General features: G+C 38.0%; 1 pseudogene; it reads left to right on the plus strand.

Annotated features, from left to right (window-relative positions):
- The first annotated feature begins 19,830 nt into the window (after window positions 1-19,830).
- LOC101707066 (interleukin-1 receptor accessory protein pseudogene) lies at window positions 19,831-21,683 on the plus strand (annotated as a pseudogene).
- Window positions 21,684-22,149: the final 466 nt, after the last annotated feature.

A 22,149-nucleotide genomic window follows, 5' to 3' on the forward strand; every position in this document is an offset into this window, starting at 1 on the left:
ATAATTTCTTTTTAACGTTTCATAGTTTTAGTCTTTCATATTTAGGTTCATAGATCCTTTCAAGTTATTTTTATGTATGGAAATAAAGGGTTGAGGTTAATTTTTTATATATGGATAACAGGTGTTCTAGTGCCATTTGCTGAAAACACTATCTTTTCCTCTGCACTTGAATTGAGTTTATATTCTATATAATGTTAATGTTAAATAATCTTTCAAAACTCAGTGGACCATATATGTGTACTTCTGTTTCTAGATTCTTTGTTTTATTCCACTGACCTATATGTCTTTCCTTACACCAAAACTGCCTTGATTACTGTAGCTTTAGAGGAAGTCTTAAAATTAGATACTAAACATCTTCCAACAATGTTTTTTTCCTTTTCTTTTTACTTTTCTAGCTCCTTTGTACTCCTACACAACTTTTAAATTTCAATATTGAATTCTTCATTTATAACAAATATACACAGCCCTGAATTTTTATGTATACCTTATGTTTTCTAATCCTTCTAAATTCAAATACAAATTCTAGGGGCTTCTAGAGATTTCTTAGATTTCTTAGAGATCATTTCATCTACATATAAAGATTTTACTTCTACCTTGCCAATCCTATCCTAATTGTGTAATTTTATTTCCAGACTATTTTGTATTGGGCCTATGTTTCAAAGTTTAATGGACAGATGAAGAGTATGGATATCTGTCCTTGTTCCCTGCCTTAGGGAGAAAGCATTGTATCTTCTCCATTCATATAAGGAATTTTGGTGGAATTATGGAGTGCATGTCTTTGATCTGTTGAGAAGGTTCTGTTCTACTTCTAGTCTCCTGATAGCTTTTACCATGAACAGCTGTAGAACTTAGTCCAATACTTTTTCTCCAACTAGTGACAGGATCATATGGCTTTTTCCTTTCCTGTGTTAAAATGATGACTTCTGGGGGTGGGTCTTCCAATGCTGAACCAACACGGCCATCCCTATTATAAAACCACATTCTACATACTGCCAGACCTGACTTCCAATAGTTTGTTTTGTTAAATAAATTTCTATCTATGTTCATACTTTTTTCTTCTATTATCTTTATCCAGTTTTAGGATTAGCACAATGTTGATTTCCTAAAATGAGTGGAGAAGTGTTCCTTCTTTTTTCTGCTTTAAATGTTTGATATAATTTATCAGTTAAAATGTTTATGAGCCTGCTGTTGTCATATAGGTAGGTTTTCAAGCTAGGAATATACTTTCTTTAATAGGTGCTATTCAAATTTTATATTTCCTCTGGAGTTAGTTTCATTAATTTGTCTTCCAAGGTACTTCTTTGAAGTTGTCAAATTTATTTCAAAACAGATTTTTGTAATATACTTTATATATCCTTTTAAATTCTGAAAAATCTTTGGTAATGTCTTCTAGATATTGATATTGTAATTTTCACAATATATAATTGATATTGTGTAATAGGAAGAAAAGATCTAAAGGAATAGGGGAAGTGGGAAGGATATGGGAAAGGAAAGAAGGGAAAACAAGAAAATATGACAAAAGGAAAAAAATGGAAACAGTCTTTGCAATAAGGGAAGGTTAGAGGGGGTGAAGGGAGGGCAGGGGAAGGGGAAAAAATAAGAACCAAGGTACTCATGTAAAGGTTCAAGAACCCAGTGATGAATGTAACTGTATTTTATCCCTAAAATGTACCAATAAATTTCATGGGAAAAAAAAACAGAGAGAGAGAATTGGCTCAGTTGTGATCATGTGACATTTGGCATCATGTACTTCTCATTTTTCAAGACATTGCTTGCCTATTGATGTAAAATTCCTTAGAAATTTTGCTCATGTTGCAGAACAAATTACTCACCATCTGAGGTTTTACTGTACTTGGAAATTTTTCTGTTACATTTCTGGAGAATAGATTATGCATTCTCCAGTCTTCTCAATTTTCTTAAATAGCTACTATTTTAAGATTAGACTTCTTTGAGTCATATATCAACTCTTGAATTCAGTTTCCTTGATCTCTTCTTGTTTTTAAGATATCTCTGAATATATAATCTCCTGCATCAATGCTATCTTCTAGTTCTGATACTCGCTCCTTACATTGGTCATTTCTTTTGTCCATACTTTCAATAAAATTTTATATCCTGAATTTCTGTTTGATATTTTCATGGACTCTAATTCTTTACCAGAAATGATCATTGATATCCCCAAAGCAGTGAAAGACACAACTGAAAATGACAATTATAGGCCAATCTCACTAATGAACATAGATGCAAAAATCTTTAATAAGATACTGGAAAATAGTATGCAGAAGATCATCAAGAAGATCATACACCCTGAACAAGTAGGATTTACCCCAGGAATGCAGGGATGGTTCAACATATGCAAATCAATAAATGTAATACACTATATTAATAGAATCAAGGACAAAAACCATATGATCATTTCAATACAGGCAAAAAACAGCATTTGACAAAATCTAATATGCATTTATGATAAAAACTCTACAAAAAATTGCAATAGATGGACTCTACCTCAATCTGATTAAAGCCATCTATGAAAAATCAACAGTCACTATTGTACTAAATGATCAAAAACTGAAATTCTTCATACCAAAATCAGGAACAAGACAAGGATGTCCACTATCACCACTCCTGTTCAATATAGATTTGGAAACATCAGCCACAGCAATTAGAGAAGAGAAAGAAATAAAAGGAATAAACATAGGAAAATAAGTCAAGTTGTCATTATTTTCAGATGACAAGATACTCTATATAAAGACCCTAAGAACTCCATGAAAAGCCTTCTATACTTAATAACCAAATTCAGTAAAGTAACTGGATACAAGGTCAACACACAAAATTCAATAGCTTTTCTGTACACAAAAAACAGACTCATTAGGGGAAAAATGGGGTGATTAATTTCTTTCACAATAGCATCCAAAAAATTGAAATACCTAGGAATCAAACTAATAAAAAACTCAAAGACCTCTACACTGAAAACTACAGCATTCTGAATATAGACATTGAAGATGATATCAGAAATAGAAAGATATCCCTTGCTCCTGGATAGGAAGAATCAACGTAGTGAAAATGGCCATATTTCCAAAACTGATATATAGATTCAATGCAATCCCAACTGAAATCCCAACAGCATACTTCACAGACCTGGAGTAAACAATACAAATATTCTTTTGGAATGAGAAGAGATCTGGAGTAATAAAAGCAATACTAGGCAATAAAGACAAAGTAGGGGTTATCACAATCCCCAACTTGAAACTATACTACAAAGCTACTGTGATAAAACAGCATAGTACTGGCAAAGAAATAGACCTCAGGGCCAGCAGAACAGATTAGAAGATGCAAAAACAACTCCAGACACAGTCATTTCATCTTCAACAAAGTCAAACACCCTGGAAAAACTGGGTTTCAACTTCCAAAGATTAAAATAGTCCTATATATCTCATCAGGCACTAAACTAAAATCTAAATGGATTAAAAATCTAAATATTTAAATAGAAACACTAAACTGGCTGGAACAGAGGTTAGGAAGAACTCTAGAAGATATTGGTGCAGGAAAAGATTTTATGAACAAAATTTCAGTTGCCCGTGAACTAGCACAAACAACAAGTGGGATCTCTTCTTACTAAAAAGCTTCTGCACACCAAGAGAAATCACCAACAATGTGAAGAGACAACCCACAATGTGGGAAAAAATTTTCACCAGTGGTTCCTCAGATAAAGGTCTACTATCTAGAATCTATGAAGAACTTAAAGAAATCAGACCTCCCAAATTTAAAGGCCCAATCCAAAAACGGGCATCTGAAATGAACAGACATTTCTCAGACAAAGAAATAGAAATAGCAAAATCATATGAAAAAATGTTCAACATTACTGGTCATTTGAGAGATGCAAATGAAAACAAAGCTGAGATTCCACCTCACCCCAGAAAGAATGGGTGCCATCATGAAATCAACCAATAACAAATGGTGGCAGGGGTGTGAGGCAAGAGGAACCCTGTCCACTGCTGGAGGGAGTGTAGAGTGGGCAACCACTGTGGAAATCAGTGTCGAGATACCTCAAAGAACTAGGTCTGGAAGTCCCATTTGACCCAGCTAATTCCCTGCTGTGTATCTTCCCCAAAGAATTAAAATAATCATACCACAGTGATATATGTGCACCCATGTTTATAGCAGCACAATTTGTAATAGCTAAAACTTGGAAACAACCCAGTTGCCCATCACCTGGAGAATGGATAAAGAACGTGTGTTTTTTTATATAAAATAGAGTATTACTCACCCCTAAAGAATGAGAAACTAGACACATTTGTAGCTAAATGGATGCACATTGAGTTGGTACACATTGAGGTGAAATAAATAGGTCACACGTGTAAATGCCGAATAGTTTCTCTAGTGTGAGAAACTGAAAGTGTAAATAAGGACTAAAAGGTATAATAGATAATGAGAAATAGGAAGAAAAGGTGCAAAGGAGAAGCAGAAATGGGAGATGTAGGGGAAAAGAAAGAAGGAAATGAAATTAATATGAGAAAAAGGAAAAATGAAAGCAAAGTCCTTGTAGATAAGGATGGATGGAGGGGCTGAAGGGAGGGCAGGTAATGGGGAAAAATAAGAACCAAGATGGATTATGTAAAGGTGCAAATTTCCAATGATGAATGTCATTATATTGTATACCTTAAATGTACCAATATAATTAATTTTAAAAAGATCATTTATGTGTTGTATGATCTTGGTTACTTTTCTCAGTCTTTGATTTGCATCTTCTTTAAGGTCATAGATCATTTTGTCATTTAAGCCTTGTATCTGTTTAGTTGCATCATCTTTGAGCTCACTGAGTATCTTATTAGTCTTTTTTGTTTGTTTCTCCTTTTATCCTTCACACATTTCAGCTGTTTGGTGTTCTACTTTCTCCCCATCAATGTCCAATGGATTAGTTTTAGGAGACTTGAGAAATTTTACAGGCATATTTTTGCCTTGTTTTGTAATGTTTTATCATGTGTGTGTGTGTGTGTGCATGCACTAATGGTTGAGGATCAATTAACATAAAAAACTCTTTACCTGTATGGTGATCTCTTTCATTAATGTCTACTTCTCATTGATGTAATCTTGACTTTGTCCATATTTTGGTATTTATATATGTCTTCAACCTATTCAGCTTAATAGGGTCAGACTGAGGTAAGACAGAAGAAATAAAAGATAGGTAGAAAGGAGACAAGAAAATCATCATAAAAATATATTTTTAGGAAATCTGTAACTTCCAGGAACCAGCTGATTTTACCCAAGGCAATACATGTTAACATTCCTCTGATCAAATTTAGACTCCTTCTCTATGAGACCCATCACACCCTATATTCCTTAGGAATACTAAAAGTCTCTCACACCAGAGAAACTATTCATTATTTGTAAATAAGGACTAAAAGGTATAATAGATAATGTGAAATAGGAAGAAAAGGGGCAAAGGGGAAATGGGAGAGGCAGGGGAAAGGAAAGAAGGGCATAGAATTAATATGAGAAAATGAAGAAATGTAAACAAAGTCTTTATAAATAGGGAGGGGTGGAGGGGTTGAAGACAGGGAAGGGGAATGGAGAAAAAAATAAGAACCAAGATAGATTGTGTAAAGGTACACATTTCCAATAATGAATGTTATTATATTGTATACCTAAAATGTACCAATACAATTTATTAAAAAAATACTAAAAGTTTATAAACTGGTTTAATTGAGAAAGTAAGGAGGAGGAGCCTGATTCTAAGACAAAGAAGCAGGTTGAGCAAACCCAAAACATGTTCAAATTAACCTATTTTAAAAAAACACCCAGCTGAACGTGGTGGTGGTACTCGCCTGTAATCCCAACATTTAGGAGGCTGAGGCAGGAGGATTGTCATGAGTTTGCCATTCTGGGCTACATTTGAGTTCAAGGCAAGACCCTGTCTCAAAAATAGAAACAAAATAAGAACCAAGGCACATCTTATAAAGGTACAAGATCCCAATGATGAATGTAATTGTATTGTATACCTAAAATCTACCAATAAACTTAATAGAAAAAAAATAGAAACGAAATATCAAAAACCACCCATACCCATAGAATGAGTTAATATCCTTGGGGCACCTTTACCTGGGTTTTTTCACCCCTTCGAGAGAGGTATAAATGTTCCCAGTTCCAAACTGTAAGGCATCTCATGTTTTCTCTAGGTGACCGCAATTCACTCTTGAGTGTGTCCTAAATATCTAATAAATCTTTCTCTTGCCTCTTACTGGTGCATCCTGAAAATCCATTTGCTGTGATAGTATTATAGACAGCTAAATTAGGTAGAAATATCATAGGCAGTTAGACAGGGCTAGGTAGGTCCTCAAGTGAGTCAGTGCACATGAGAACTATGGATGGAGGCACATCTTGAGAAGATTAAAACCACAATGGCCAGATTTACATACTTCCCTAAGGGATAAATGGAAGCCTGAGATTATTGGTACCACTCTTTTGAGATTTCTTATATAAATAAACCATTATCTCATTAGCAGTGGGCCAGTCCTGTCCCACCCACTAAGACTAAGACTACTAGGACTAAGACTATAGATTATCAACCAAGGTTAATGATGTCATCCATATGCTCTTGCTATTGGATCAATAGTAGCCAAGCGGCTATACTTGTAATCTTGTTGGTTGATTATAGTTTTTTTTCTCAGTACCAGGACTGAACTACATCCCCAGCCTGGTTGTTTATGGTTTTGACCCACTTTGTACCCACCTCATGATTTTGCTCTATAAAACTTTCTCAGAGAAGTTAGTTCATTGATAACTCACTTGGGAACCCTCCTGTCTCTCAGGAGCTATTCCTCTTCCCCATTCCTATTAACCAATAAATTTTCCTACTCTTAACCTCCATTGTTGCTTAGAATTCATTCCTCAACTTCAGGGGATGGGAACGCAGTGTCTCTGACATCCAGCAGGTTGAGAGTTACATACTTTCCCCTATATCAATAGGAGTCAGTGAACCTGCCTATTTATTCTACAAAAGGGTAGGATAGGTTCCTTGTTTCAGTCTCGGGGACCATCTGACACAGCCTGATGACATTTTCTCTTGGCAAGCCAGACAAGAGGTAAAAATAGGCATGGAGACCATGGAGACCTAGATTCAGGTGAGCTTGATCAAAAGGCTTTTCATTTTTTTCTTTCTTCTCTCTTCCTGTCTCAAATCCTTTAACTATTTTTCTGATATTAGTTACTGGGAAGAGTCAAGGAACTGGAGAGTGGAGGGGTCTAGTGCATCCTACTATGTGGGAATTGAGGAGGGGAAATGTGTGGTCTCTGTTTTGGAGGGCCATGGCCCTGGGAGAAAGGCACCACTTCAACCCATCTCAGCTGTCTGCCATGATCCTTCTGGGTCTCAGGGTGGCTTTTCAAATGCCTATAGGCATTTTGTTCTGGGCCTCTGGAGGTTACCTCTCTAATTTTAGCTTGTTTCCTTCCTCTGATATTTGGTTCTGATATTCTTATGACAATTTTGACCTCAAGTTTGTCTCTTTATCTAAATTGATATATGATCTATAGCTGCTAAGTGACGTCTGCAGACTTTCCTTTTCTTTTTTTTTTTTTTGGATTAAATTCTTTTATTGGTACATTGTAGGTATACAACACAATTACATTTCTCATTGGGAATTGTACCTTTATATAATGCATCTTGGTTCTTATTTTTTCCCCATTCCTAGCCCTCCCTTCACGCCCTCCACCCTTCCCTATTTGTAAAGACTTTATTTCCATTTTTTCCATTTCTCATCATTTTTTCCTTTCCTTTCTTTCCTTTCCCCTGGGCCTCCCACTACCCCTACCCCTTTGGACCTTTTATTCCTATTTTACATTATCAATTATTCATTCTAATCATTGGTACATTTTAGGTATACAATATAATGACATTCATCATTGGAAATTTGCACTTTTACATAGTCTCTCTTGGATCTTGTTTTTCACCCTTGCCCAGCCCTCCCTTCAACCCCTCCAGCCCTCCCTATTTACAAAAATTTTGTTCCTATTTTTCCATTTTCTCATATTAATCCCATTCCCTTCTATCCTTTCCCCTAGCCCTCCCACTTCCTTCTCCTTTGCCCCTTTTCTTCCTATTTCACATGACCTATTATACATTTAGTCCTTATTTACACTTTCAGTTTCTCACACCAGAGAAACTATTCAGTATTTACACATGTGTGGCCTATTTATTTCACTTAAGAGTATTGCCTCAATGTGCATCCACTTAGCTATAAATGTCTCTAATTTCTCATTTTTTATGGCTGAGTAGTACTGCATTTTATGAAAAAAACATATTTTCTTTATCCAATCTCCAGTTGATGGGCATTTGGGCTGTTTCCAAGTTTTAGCTATTACAAACTGTGCTGCTATGAACACAGGTGCACATATATCACTGTGGTATGACTATTTTAATTCTTTGGGGAAGATACCCAGCAGGGGAATACTGGGATCAAATGGGATTTCCAGTCCTAGTTCTTTGAGGTATCTCCATACTGATTTCCACAGTGCTTGCACCAGTCTACACTCCCACCTGCAGCGGAGCAGGGTTCCTCTTTCCCCACAGCCCCACCAGCATTTGTTATTGGTTGATTTCAACAGCCATTCTTTCTGGAGTGAAGTGGAATCTCAGCATTGTTTTCATTTGCATCTCTCAAATGACCAGTGATGCTAAACATTTTTTCATGTATTTATTTGCTATTTCTACTTCTTTGTCTGAGAAATGTCTGTTCATTTCAGATGCCCATTTTTGGATTGGGTCTTCAAATTTGGGAGGTCTGATCTTTTTAAGTTCTTTATAGATTCGAGATAGTAGACCTTTGTCTAAGGAAGAGCAGGTGGAGGTTTTTTTCCCACATTGTGGATTGTCTCTTCACACTGCTGGTGGTTTCTCTTGCTGGGCAGAAGCTTTTTAATAAGAAGAGATCCCATTTGTTGATTGTTTGTGCTAGTTCATGGGAAACTGAGGTTTTGTTCATAAAATCTTTTCCTACACCGATGTCTTCCAGGGTTCTATCTAACCTCTGTTCCAACGGGTTCACAGTTTCTATTTTAATATTTAGATCTTTAATCCATTTTGATTTTAGTTTAGTGCATGGTGAGAGATACAGGTCTAGTTTTAATCTTTGGCAAGTTGAAGCCCAATTTTTCCAGTACCATTTATTAAAGAGGCTATCTTTCCTCCAGTGAGGGTATTTGGCTCCTCTGTCAAAGATGAGATGGCTGAGTGTGTCTGGCTTTGTTTCTGCATCTTCTAATCTGTTCCACTGGTCCTCAGGTCTGTTTCTTTGCCAGTACTATGCTGTTTTTCTCACAGTAGCTTTGTAGTATAGTTGCAGGTTGGGGATTTTGATACCCCCTGCCATGTCTCTGTTACCTAGAATCACTTTTGCTATTCTGGGTCTCTTCTTGTTCCAAATGAATTTCTGGATTGTTTTCTCAAGGTCTATGAAGTATGCTGCTGGGATCTCAATTGGAATTGCATTAAATCTATATAGCAGTTTTGGAAGTATGGCCATTTTCACTATATTAATCTTTCCTACCCAGAAGCAGGGGATGTCTGTCCATTTTCTGATATCATCTTCAATCTCTCTTTTCAGAGTGCCATAGTTTTCAGAGAAGAGGTCTTTGATTTCTTTCGTTAGGATGATTCCTAGGTATTTCAGTTTTTTGGATGCTATTGTGAAAGGAATTATTTGCCCTATTTCTGTCTCAGTGAGTCTGTCATTGGTGTAGAGGAAAGCTATTGATTTTTGTGTGTTGACCTTGTAACCAGCTACTTGACTGAATTTGGTTATTAAGTCTAGAAGACTTTTGGTGGAGTTCTTGGGGTCTTCTCTATAGAGTATCATGTCATCTGCAAATAATGACGATTTGACTTCTTCATTTCCTATCTTTATTCCTTTTATTTCTTTCTCTTGTCTAATTGCCATGGCAAATGTTTCCAGAACTATATTGAACAAGAGTGGTGATAGTGGACATCCTTGTCTTGTTCCTGATTTTAGTGTGAAGGATTTCAGTTTTTGACCATTTAGTATGATATTGGCTGTTGGTTTTTCATAGATGGCTTCTATCAGTTTGAGGTAGAGACCATCTATTCCAATTTTGTGTAGGGTTTTTATCATAAATGCATGTTGGATTTTGTCAAATGCTTTTTCTGCATCTATGGAGATAATCATATGGTTTTTGTCCTTGGCTCTATTGATATAGTGTATTACATTGATTGATTTTCCTATATTGAACCATCCCTGGATCCCTGGGATGAATCCCATTTGATCAGGGTGTATGATCTTCTTGATGATCTTCTGCATTCTGTTTGCCAGTATCTTATTAAGGATTTTTGCATCTATGTTCATTAGTGAGATTGGCCTATAGTTCTCTTTTTCAGTTGGGTCTTTCTCTGCTTTGGGGATCAAGGTGATGCTTGCTTCCAGGAATGAATTTGGGAGTACTGCTTCCCTTTCAATTTCATTGACGAGTTTAAACACTAGTGGCAGCAGTTCCTCTCTAAATGTCTTGTAGAATTCAGCAGTGAAGACATCAGGGCCCGGGCTTTTCTTAGTTCATAAGTTTTTAATTACATTTTCAATTTCATTGGTTGATATTGGGTTGTTAAGAATATTTATGTCTTCTTCATTCAACTTTGGTAATTCATATGTATCTAGGAATCTGCCCATTTCTTCTGTGTTGTCCATCTTATTGGCCTATAGGTTCTGGAAGTAAGTATTGATGATCCTCTCAATTTCTGCTGGGTCTGTTGTAGTTTCACCCTTTTCATTCCTAATTGCATGGATTTGGGCCTTTCCTTTCCTTTTTCTGACAAGGTTGGCTAAAGGTTTATCAATTTTGTTGATTCTTTCAAAGAACCAACTCTTGGCTTCATTGATTTTTTGTATTGTTCTCTTAGTCTCCATTGCATTGATTTCTCCTCTGATCTTTATAATTTCTTCCCTTGTATGAGCTTTGGGGTTGTCCTGCTCTTCTTTTTCTAGAAGCTTGAGGTTCAGCATCAGGTTGTTTAATTGGGCTCATTCTGTTTTCCTAATATGCGTATTCACTGCTATGAATTTCCCTCATAAGAATGCTTTCATTGTGTCCCATAGATTCTGATATGTTGTATTGTCATTGTCATTTAATTGAAGGAACTGTCTGATTTCTTCTTTAATTTCCTCTGTGACATATTGGTTATTCAGAAGTATGTTGTTCAATTTCCACCTGTTTATGAAATTTTTTGAGTTTCTTTTGCTATGGATCTCCAATTTCATCGCAGTATGGTCTGATAATATACAGGGGATAACTTCAATTGCTTTGCACTTACTTAAACATGTTCTATGTGTGAGTATGTGGTCTATTTTGGAGAATGACCCATGTGCAGCTGAGAAGAATGTGTATTCTGATTTTGTGGGGTCGAAGACTCTGTAAACATCTCTTAAATTCATTGGTTCAAGAGTTCGATTGAGTTCTAGTATTTCATTCCTTATTTTTAGTCTAGTTGATCTAGATGATGCAGTATTGTTTTCCACCCTTTAACTTTCAGTCTGTGAGTTTCCTTTTGAATTAAGTGTGTTTTTTATATGCAGGGTATTGTTGGATTTTGCTTCTTGACACATTCTACCAGTCTATTTCTTTTGATTGGTGAATTGAGACCATTAACGTTGATGGTTATAACTGAAATGTATTGACTTGTCATTGCCATGACTTTTTCTTTTTGTTGGGTTCTCCCCCTTTACATTTAGTTTCTTGTCATGCCAGATGGGTTCATTCTGCTTTGCTTCCTGGGGTTGTGATCCCAATCTCTGTTCCTAGGCTATTGTGTAAAATTTTTGGAGTGCTGGTTTGGTAGTCACGAAGTTCCTAAGGTGCTCTTTGTCACGAAAGTATCTTATTTCTCCATCCATTTTGAAAGATAGTTTTGCAGGGTGCATCAATCTGGGTTGGAGGCTGTTTTCTTTTAGGGCTTTCTGTATGTCACTCCAAGCTCTTCTTGCCTTGATGGTTTGTGTTGAGAAGTCTGCTGTGATTCTGATGGGCTTTCCTTTGTATGTGATTTGTTTCTTTTCTCTGACTGCTTGGAGAACTTTGTTCTTCTGTTGTGTTTCTGGAATCTTAACAATTATATGCCTATGTGTAGATTTTTTTTGATCAAGGCTATTTGGAGTCCTATATGCCTCACTTATCTGTATATCAAGCTCTTTTCCCCTGCTTGGGAAGTTTTCTGCCATTATTTCTGTGAAGAGATTTTTTATGTCATCTACACTCTCTCCTGTTTCTTCATTGAGCCCAATCAGTCTTATGTTATTCTTTTTTGCATCATCTAGCAGCTGCTGGATTGATTTCTCATGTTCCCTTATAATTTTGAAGCAATTTTTCTTTTTCCGGTCACTAATTGCAATCTTATCTTCTATATCTGAAATTCTGTCCTCACATTGGCTCATTCTGCTGTGTAGACTTTCAATGGAGTTTTTCATGTCCTGGAAATCTATTTGCATCTGTTTTATGGATTCCATTTGTTTCTTATGTTGGGATTCCATCATGTTCCTCAGCTCCTCTCTAGATTTATTAATCATGTCTTGCACTAAGGGCACAATTTCTCCTTTTATCTGAGAAATTATTTCTGATTTCATTTTTTCCAGATCCTGTTTTGTTGCCAGTTCAGTGGGTCCAGGTGGTTGAGTATCAGAGGGTTCCATCTCATTTCCCTTTGGGGTTGCTGTAGGTGATCTGGAAGTCTGGTTTTGAGACTTATTTATTTGTTTTCTCATTTCGACTGGGGCGGGGGGCTGTTAGCGCCTGCCTGGATTACCTCCTCTGAGCTGGGTGAGGTGGGACAGGGCCGGGAGCAGCGGTACGGATTGTGATCCAAAAGCCCTTTCCTGTGGGCTGGAAGCAGCTGGAGGGATGGTGGCCTGGTAGCCCCTTCCTCTGGGCCAGGAGCAGCAGGACAGAAGGTGGCCCAAAAGCCCTTTCCTCTGGGCTGGGAGCAGCGGGAGGGATGGTGACCAGGAAGCCCCTTCCTCTGGACCAGGAGCAGTGGGATGATGGCTCAGAAGCCCCTATCTCTGGGCCGGGAACATTGGGACTCAGTACCTTGGTCTGGTGGTCTGGTGTCCTCTGCGCCTTGGTAATGTGGAATCAGGTGGCTGCCTGTCTGCAGCGGGCTGATTCGGCATGTGTTCTTTCTGCAGGACTGGGGACCTCGGTAGGGTGTGGGCAGACCTGCCTGACTGCAGTGGGGTGATTTGGCGTCTTCCGCGTGACTCAGGACCTCGATAGGGGGTCCAGACTTTTCAAACTTTCTGTTAGTTCCTTGTGTGTCCCTAGAAATAAAGATCTTTGGGCCAGGGATTTAGCTCAGTGGTTCTGCCACCTGCCTCACAAGTACAAAGTCCTGAGTTCGATACCTGGTATCAAAAAAAAAAATCTTTGACGTAAACTTTTGGGTAAAACCCAACTCTTGTGTAAAACTCCTTTTATTGCTTCCCTTCTCTGTTGATAAAGGTTGGAATAGCTATATGAGTAACAGATTCCTGCATTACTAGTAGAAACACCTAGACTAGTCCATTACAAAAAACAGGGCAGAGCTGCCAATCACAGCTCTGACTGTGGGATAATAGAGCAGAGCTGCCCGGCTGGGTAGTTCTGTTTCTGGAAAATGGAGCAGGCTGCACACACAACATGACCCCAGAACTAGGCAGCCTGTGCATGTGACCTGATGTTGGCTTGAGGGGACAACACATGCAATGTTGTTTGGGTTGCACATGTGGCCTATTCCAGTTTGCGCCCCCACTGCTGTGCATGGCAAGAGCCCAGTTTGGGCAGGCTGCACAAGTGACCTGATCCCAGTTTGGGTCCTCCTGCCACCATGTGTGGTGAAAGCTGGGAATGAGGCAGGCAGCTCAGACTACCTGACCTCAGGGAAGAATCTTGTTTTTTCACTCTTTTTGCTGTTTCCTCCTTCTATCTCTTTCCAAAGTACACAAGGGAAATATTTCCTTTTTTTTTTTTAAGATGGTGTCTCACTATATAGTTCACACTGGCCTTGAACTCACTACATAGACTAGGCTGATCCTAGGTGATCTTCCTGCCTTAGAATCCTGAGTGCTGGTATTATAGGTATGTACCACCAGGTGCAGCATGGGAAATTTTAAAGGCATGTCATAGATTTTATATGACTATGAATAACTCAATGTGTGTCCCCAAAACATCAACTTCAGGTTATATTTTATGAACTTGGGACCCATTTAAGATAGAATATTTTAAAAGGATGGTTTTTCTCTAAAGGTAAGTTAAAGAGTAAAAATACAAGACCCCAAAGCTCTTCTCTGTTTCCCCCTTTTGACTCTTTTTTTTTTTTTTTTTTTTTTTTTTTGGTACCAGGGATCAAACTCGGGACCTTGCGCTTGTGAGGCAGGCGCCGGAACCACTGAGCTAAATTCTCGGCCTCCCCCTTTTGACTCTTATTGGTTATAAGTCTATAGCATTAACAAGAAAGCAAGAGAAAAATGAAAGTGGTTTGTCAGAAAGGAGAAAAAAGAGATAAAAACAAATGAAAGAAAGGAGATAAAATTTTGTTGATATTTTTATAACTGAAATGGAGGGCTGGTGGAGAGGAGGATTGAGAGAATATTTGTGGGAATAGAAAAAGGGATATGGTGGAAGGGAAGTATAATTTGAGACTGAGAGAAGTTCAGTGAATTTTGGAACCTGTTAATATGTGTATAGCTAGTTTGTGTTTGAATTTCTTATATGTAATAGTGGTGAGGGTTATCCTGACTTGCCCATGAAAGATAGTATTTAGATTGAAGCACTGGTTAATTCTTACTTTCCTTTTCACATATATAGACACTTCCCATATCTATACTTTTTAGAAGGAGGAAAGAAAAGAAAGGAAAAGAAAGGGAAAAGAAAGAAAGAGAAAGAAACAAAACAACAGAAAAACCCCACACAGTTGCCAGAACATAAATTTGAAAGCATTCTCATAGTCCTATTTGTACTGCATTCTGAATTCAACCAATGAGCTCTTCCCACTAAGTTCATAAGAGGAGAAATGTTGATTTGTAAGGTGGGGTCTTATGGCTAGTATCTAGATGTTCCCCTTACCAAAGCCTTATGCACTCATAGGTGGGGCTTTCTGGAACTGGCCTGATCTAGGGTGTGTGATACTGAGATTAAGGATGTGTGATAAATTAGTCCACTGATTGGAATTAGTATAATTCTGAGTGTGGCTGAATGGATTTACTGAAGACAGAAGCCCCATCCTGGGTATAAGTGGCACCACTCAAAAGGTTTGTGGCCTGGATGAAATTAAGGAAATGCAGGCTAGTTGTTTGCTGCCTTCTGCCTGCCATGCCATGAACTGTTTCTCTTCTGTGATGCCCCTCTGCCATGCTCTTCTGCTTTGGAACCAGCCAAATATGAACTGAAAACTCAACCTGTGAGCTAAAATAAATCTGTCCTCCCTTTTGCTTGTGGCTGTCAGATAGTTCATCTCAGCAACAAGAAGTATAACTAAGACATAATCCTGGGTGTCTGATGGACAGGAACACACAAGGCAGTCATACTAAGCAATTTATAATCCCTATCATGCAGGTCTCTTCCCCCATTTTCTCATTGGCTGACAACTATGGAAGGTACAACCTTCCTGAATGATGCCTATAAGTTCCCTGGTCCCCTTCCCAATTTGAGTTTGTATTTTTTTTATTCATTCATTAAGTTTATTGGTACATTTTAGGTATACAATATGATAACATTCATCACTGGGAATTTGTACCTTTACATGATATATCTTGGTCCTTATTTTCCCCTGGATTTCTTTTTAATATTGTCTATCCCTCACTTTGGGACTTCCCAAGAAGATGTTTCATGCAAAATTGCACCACACTGTGATTACCATGTTTCTACTTTTACCCCTAGCTAGAAAAAATGTGCCTTTATTCTCCTTTTCTCTACTCAGACTTACCTTCTAAAAAGGCTCCCTTACCTATTATTTTTCTTTCCCTCAAAGTTCTGCCTGTCCAGAGGCCCTCCGAATGTGTGAACTTTTTCAAGCAGTAAGAAAATGGTCAGTAATTTTCCACTCAGAGTTTAACTATTTCATCTTGAAAATGGACCACTTTAGGTTTCTTTTTCTTACACCCATAATCTTGGTATTTTGTGTTATCATCTTCATCTGTGGCAAGATCATTTCTTGTGACTTCCTTGACCCATTAGTTGTTTTTGAATGTATGGTTCGATTTCCATATATTTAAGAATTTTCTACTTTTCCTTTTGCTATTGATTTCTATTTTATTACATTATATCAGAAAAGAGATTTAGTATGATTTTAATTTTCTTGAATTTGTTAAGACTTAATTTGTAGCCTAATATGTGATCTATCCTAGAAAATGTTCTATGTACACTTGAGAATTATGCATATTCTCCCATTGTTGTGTGAAGAGGTTTGTTAATGTCAGTTAGGTCCAATTGGCCTATAGTGTTGATCAAGTCCTTTGTTCCCTATTGTTCTCCTTTAGGATTATCCCATCCATTATTGAAAATGGGGTATTTAAGCCTCCTACTGATGTTATGCTGCTTTATACTTCTTCAATTCTTTCAAAGGTTACTTCATATATTTAGGAGATATGAGGTATGGTACAAAAATATTTATACTTGCTATATATTCTTGGTGAATTAACACTTTTACATTATATGCCTTTTTTGTATTTTATAACACTTGTTCACTAAAGTCTATTTTGCCTGGTATTAGTAAAAACTCCTCTTCTGCATTTGCATCAGAGCCCTTATTTTTGCACCCCCTTCCTGTACATTGCACAGTTATTTTCGGGTCTTTTGGTGTTTCTCTCATATGGAATGAGAAAGGGAGCTTGAAGATTTTTCTAGAAGTTATGTATGTGATATTAAGATATGTATTCTTTCACCTGTAAATCAAATAAACTAGGTAGGAAATCCTATATTTATCCAGGGGTGGAGCTGACCTCCTTCCAGCAGGAGATATGTAGAACATGAAAGGGTCCTGTTTATACATTCATGAGACACTTCTCTAAAACTTCTCACTATTTTTCTCCCCTATGTAACCACCTGGGACAAATGAGATGGCACATCACCTATTTGAAGTCTTTTCCAAGAATCTGTGATGTTTCTTGTCACTGAAATGGAGCCAGGCTTAGAGAACTATTGACTCTTTCAGCCTTCTTTTTCTTGTCATTAGTGCCCTGCAACTTGAAATTCAGAGTAAGCTGCAGTTAAGACTAATGGGAAGTGTTAGAAGTATTTCTACTGGGCCAGAAAATAAAAAGTATAAAATTTGATTTGTAACCAAATTCTCTGAATGTTGGGTCCTCTGAACAAGCATAATACTCATTCAGAATGAGCCTTGTTGCCCATATCTAAGTGCCTAAGTTCCAAGGTTATTCTTGGATCTTCTACGAAATTACTTGAAGGTAATATCTGGGAACACTGTCCACAGGGGACACCTAGCACAAGCCTGGTAATTAGCAATGTGCCTAGCTGCTGACGTTACATCTCTACTAGTGACACACACTCTCACTTTCATATCATCATACCATAAAACAAATTCTAGTTCTCACTGATTCCTACAAATTACAGACCAGGATGTTCCCATAAATGCAAACATTTATGATGGCCATAGCTGGCTTTATGTCTGAAGGTCTTTGATAGAAATAAATCTAATAATAGAGTTTTGTGAAAGTAGAGAGCTGAATGACAGCAAATAATCATGATGAATCCTGCTGATTAGTGAGGTAATTGTGCTGAAGGTCATCTGTCCAGAGATTGGCTAGACATCAGCAAAATGCAGATCATTATCCAAAGCAACAGCTGTTCCTTCAGAGATTCCATTTTAGCCCAGAGTAAGATGACAAACATAATTTTGATTCATAGATGGGGTATACCTTTAACTGCAACTGGCATCAGCTTTTCTTCATGTTTCTCAGAAGATCAGTGGATCTTTGAGGCATATAATCTGATTTTCCTCTTTATGGGATTGCTTAATGTTCAGTTTTCAAGTGCTCTCATTCTTACTCCAAACAATGTTTATAAAACTTGGCCTTTCAATATACAACTCAGAATAAACAAGTGCAGGATTTATTGAGTCACTTGAGTACAAACCCGTTGTTTCCCCTTTGGTATTTCTTAACATCATTTGTTTTCCCCCACTTTTGTTGAAGGGTGGGGGATTCCCAATGTTTCCATATAGGAGAAAAGAAAGGCCTCATTAAAAATATTCTATTATGGGGCCAGACATGGTGGTGCATGCTTGTAATCCCAGAACTTGGAAGATCACCACAAGTTTGAGGCCAGCCTGGGCTACATAGTGAGTTCAAGGCCAGCCTGAACTACACAGCAAGGTCTTGTCTCAAAAAATCAAAATTAAATTTAAAAATTTTAAAAAACATTCTGTTATGGAAAATTAACTTGGTGATATAGCACAGTTTGTAATAGCTAAAACTTGGAAACAGCCCAATTGCCAATCAACTGGAGACTGGATAACACAAATGTGTTACATTTTTTTTTATAAAATGGAGTACCACTCAGCTATAAAGAATGAGAAACCAGAGACATTTATAGCTAAACTGATGCAGACTGAGGCCATATTCTTCATTGAAATCAATAGGATACACATGTGTAAATACTGAATAGTTTCTCTGGTGTGAGAAACTGAAAGTGTAAATAAGGATCCAAATGTATAATAGATAATGTGAAATAGGAAGAAAAGGTCCAAGAGGGAAAGGGAAGTGAGAGGGGTAGGGGAAAAGAAAGAAGGGAAAGGAATAAATATAAAAAAAGGAAAAAATGGAAACAAAGTCTTTGCAAATAGGGAGGGGTAGAGGGGTTGAAGGGAGGGCAGGAGAATGTGGAAAAAATAAGAATCAAGATGTATTATGTAAAGGTACAAATTCCCAATAATGAATGTCAGCATATTGTATACCTAAAATGTACCAATAAAATTAATTAATAAAATTAAGAAAAATTAAAAAGAAAAAATAGAAAATAAACTTGGTGAGCTTCCCACAAAAGATTTAAAAGCCAAACATCATCAAGAAATAAAATTGTCAGGTAGATTTTATCATGGAAGCCTCAATTCTAGTATATTTTTAGTGGTGTTCAGAACTTTTGTTGTTCAATTACTTTCTTTCCTTTCCTTTTTTAAAGAGAGGAAGCTATTGTTATCTTTTCATAGAAAATGACCACCTCAGCTTTACTAATGTAAGCATTCAGGACAAACTAGAAAGGTCAAGATATTTCTGCACTGATGGTTTCTTATTCTGGGCCTACTATTGACTTGATGTGAGTCTAGCCAGTGGACTCTATAATAGAGATTTGGCCTTGCAGGAAGCTTTCTATGTCTTTACATTTGTAAGCTGCTTGGCTGACCTCTTCAATGAATGTTATTTCCCCCCTGCATACATAGGAGTTAGTATTTTTGAGAGACTCCCTAGATTTCACTATGAGAAATCCTGAAGTTATTAAGTTTTCTAGAGTTAAGTATCCTGGAATCACATAAAAAATATTGGCTTTCATGTATGTTCCCTAGAATGACACATTTGTTGCTATTTTTAAGTTTTGAAGATGTTTATTTTCAGCTTGGCATAGGGGCAAATGCCTGTAATTCTATTACTCTGGGAGACTGAGCCAGGAAGACTGCAAATTTGAGTCCAGCTTAGCCACTTAGTGAAATTCTGTCGCAAAATAAAACGTCAAAAAGGCTGGTGATGTAACTCAGTGCAAAAACACTGAATTTTTTTTTTTCAAAAACACTGAATTAAGGGCTGGGAGGGGAGACAGCCTGGATCCAGGACTCCAGGACGTGCCTCGGCCAGGGGCACGGAGAGGAGCAGCTCCCGGCAACTGTCCGCCTGTCCCGCCGCCTGGCTGCGCCTGATTGGCTTCCCCGGAAAGGATGGGAATTCTATGGTGTGTCCTGAGTATCTACTTCTTTGGGATCCTGCAAAGTGATGCCTCGGAACGCTGCGATGACTGGGGACTCGATACCATGAGACAGATCCAAGTATTTGAAGATGAACCCGTTCGAATCAAGTGCCCACTCTTTGAACACTCCTTGAAGTTTAACTATAGCACAGCCCATTCAGCTGGCCTCACTCTGATCTGGTATTGGACTAGGCAGGACCGGGACCTTGAGGAGCCAATTAACTTCCGGCTCCCTGAAAACCGTATTAATAAGGAGAAGGATGTGCTCTGGTTCCGGCCTACCCTCCTCAATGACACAGGAAACCATACCTGCATGTTGAGAAATACTACATATTGCAGCAAAGTTGCATTCCCCCTGGAAGTTGTTCAAAAAGACAGCTGTTTCAAATCCCCTATGAAACTCCTAGTGGAAAAATTGTACGTAGAAGATGGTATTCAGAAGATCACTTGTCCAAATGTTGATGGCTATTTTCCTTCCACTGTCAAACCAAATGTCACTTGGTATATGGATTGTAATTTAATAAAGAATTTTCATAATGTACTGCCTGATGGTATGAACTTGAGCTTTTTCATTCCCTTTACTTCAAATAATGGAAATTACACCTGTGTTGTTACATATCCAGAAAATGGACACATCTTTCATCTCACCAGGAGTGTGACTGTAAAGGTGGTAGGCTCTCCAAAAGATGCATCGCCCCCCAAAATTTATTCCCCCGGTGATCATGTGATCTAGGAGAAAGAACCAGGAGAGGAGCTACTCATCCCTTGTACAGTCTATTTTAGTTTTATCATGGACTCTCACAATGAGGTTTGGTGGACCATTGATGGAAAAAAGCCTGATGACATCACTGTTGACATAACCATTAGTGAAAGTACAAGTTATTCTAAAACGGAAGATGAAACAAGAACTCAGGTCTTAAGCATCAAGAAAGTAACCCCTGAGGATCTCAGGCGCAACTATGTCTGTCATGCTAAAAATGCCAAAGGAGAGGTTGACAAAGCAGCCATGGTGAAACAGAAAGCACCAAGATAAACAGTGGAATTGGCATGTGGTTTTAGAGCCACAGTCCTGCTGGTGGTAATTCTTATTGTTGTTTACCACGTTTACTCGCTGGAGATGGTTCTCTTTCATCGGGCTCATTTTGGAACAGATGAAACCATTCTAGATGGGAAAGAGTATGATATTTATGTATCTTACACAAGAAATGCTGAAGAAGAATTCGTCTTACTGACCCTCTGCGGAGTTTTGGAGAATGAATTTGGATACAAGCTGTGCATCTTTGATCGAGATAGTATGCCTGGGGGAATTGTCACAGACGAGACCTTGAGCTTCATTCAGAAAAGCAGACGCCTCCTGGTTGTCCTAAGCCCCAATTACGTGCACCAGGAAACCCAAGCCCTCCTGGAATTCAAGGCTAGCCTAGAAAATATGGCCTCTTGGGGCAACATCAACATCATTTTAGTACAATACAAAGCTGTGAAGGAGACGAAGGTGAAAGAGTTGAAGAGGGCTAAGATGGTGCTCACGGTCATTAAGTGGAAAGGGGAGAAATCCAAGTACCCACAGGGCAGGTTCTGGAAGCAGCTGCAGGTGGCCTTGCCAGTGAAGAAGAGCCCCAGGTGGGCTAGCAGTGACAAGCAGGGTCTTTCCTATTCGTCCTTGAAAAATGTATGACAGGGACAATGAAAGGAGAGAGAAAAACAAAGGGCACTCCTGGAAGGAAGAGTTTCCCTTTCCTCACTGCTAGTTCTTGTTTTCATAGGCAGAAAATATTCTGCCTGAGCGTCCTCATGGGAATAAATTCAGGGTGATGGTGTGGCTGGTTATTCTGCTTCTCAGGCAATACAGAGGTTTAGAATGATATCGTCAGCAGTCTGTCACTATCACCGATGTCATTACGCACATTCTTTCCAAGCAAAGACCTGGGTAATGTGAATTTCCCTTCCTCCTTCTCCTTCCATTCCTCCACCTCCTCTTTCCTGCTACTCTTTCTTCCTCCTCCTCTTCCTCCTCCTTACTGCCCACCCCCCCCATCTCCCATCTTAACATTATGGAGCAGCCTTGCCAATAGATCTGTTGTCAGAAGTATTATGAATTTATGAATACAGTTTTTATTTTATTTTTCACACATCCATTATAAAATTTTAAAAAATAATCAGGGCATAAATTCATTTTAGCTGAGGATAAGTTTGCTCATTTTA

The sequence above is a fragment of the Heterocephalus glaber genome, unplaced genomic scaffold (assembly GCF_053883595.1).
Source record: "Heterocephalus glaber isolate CG9 unplaced genomic scaffold, H.glaber_assembly_v1.0 deba00001613, whole genome shotgun sequence".
Lineage (NCBI taxonomy): Eukaryota > Metazoa > Chordata > Mammalia > Rodentia > Bathyergidae > Heterocephalus > Heterocephalus glaber.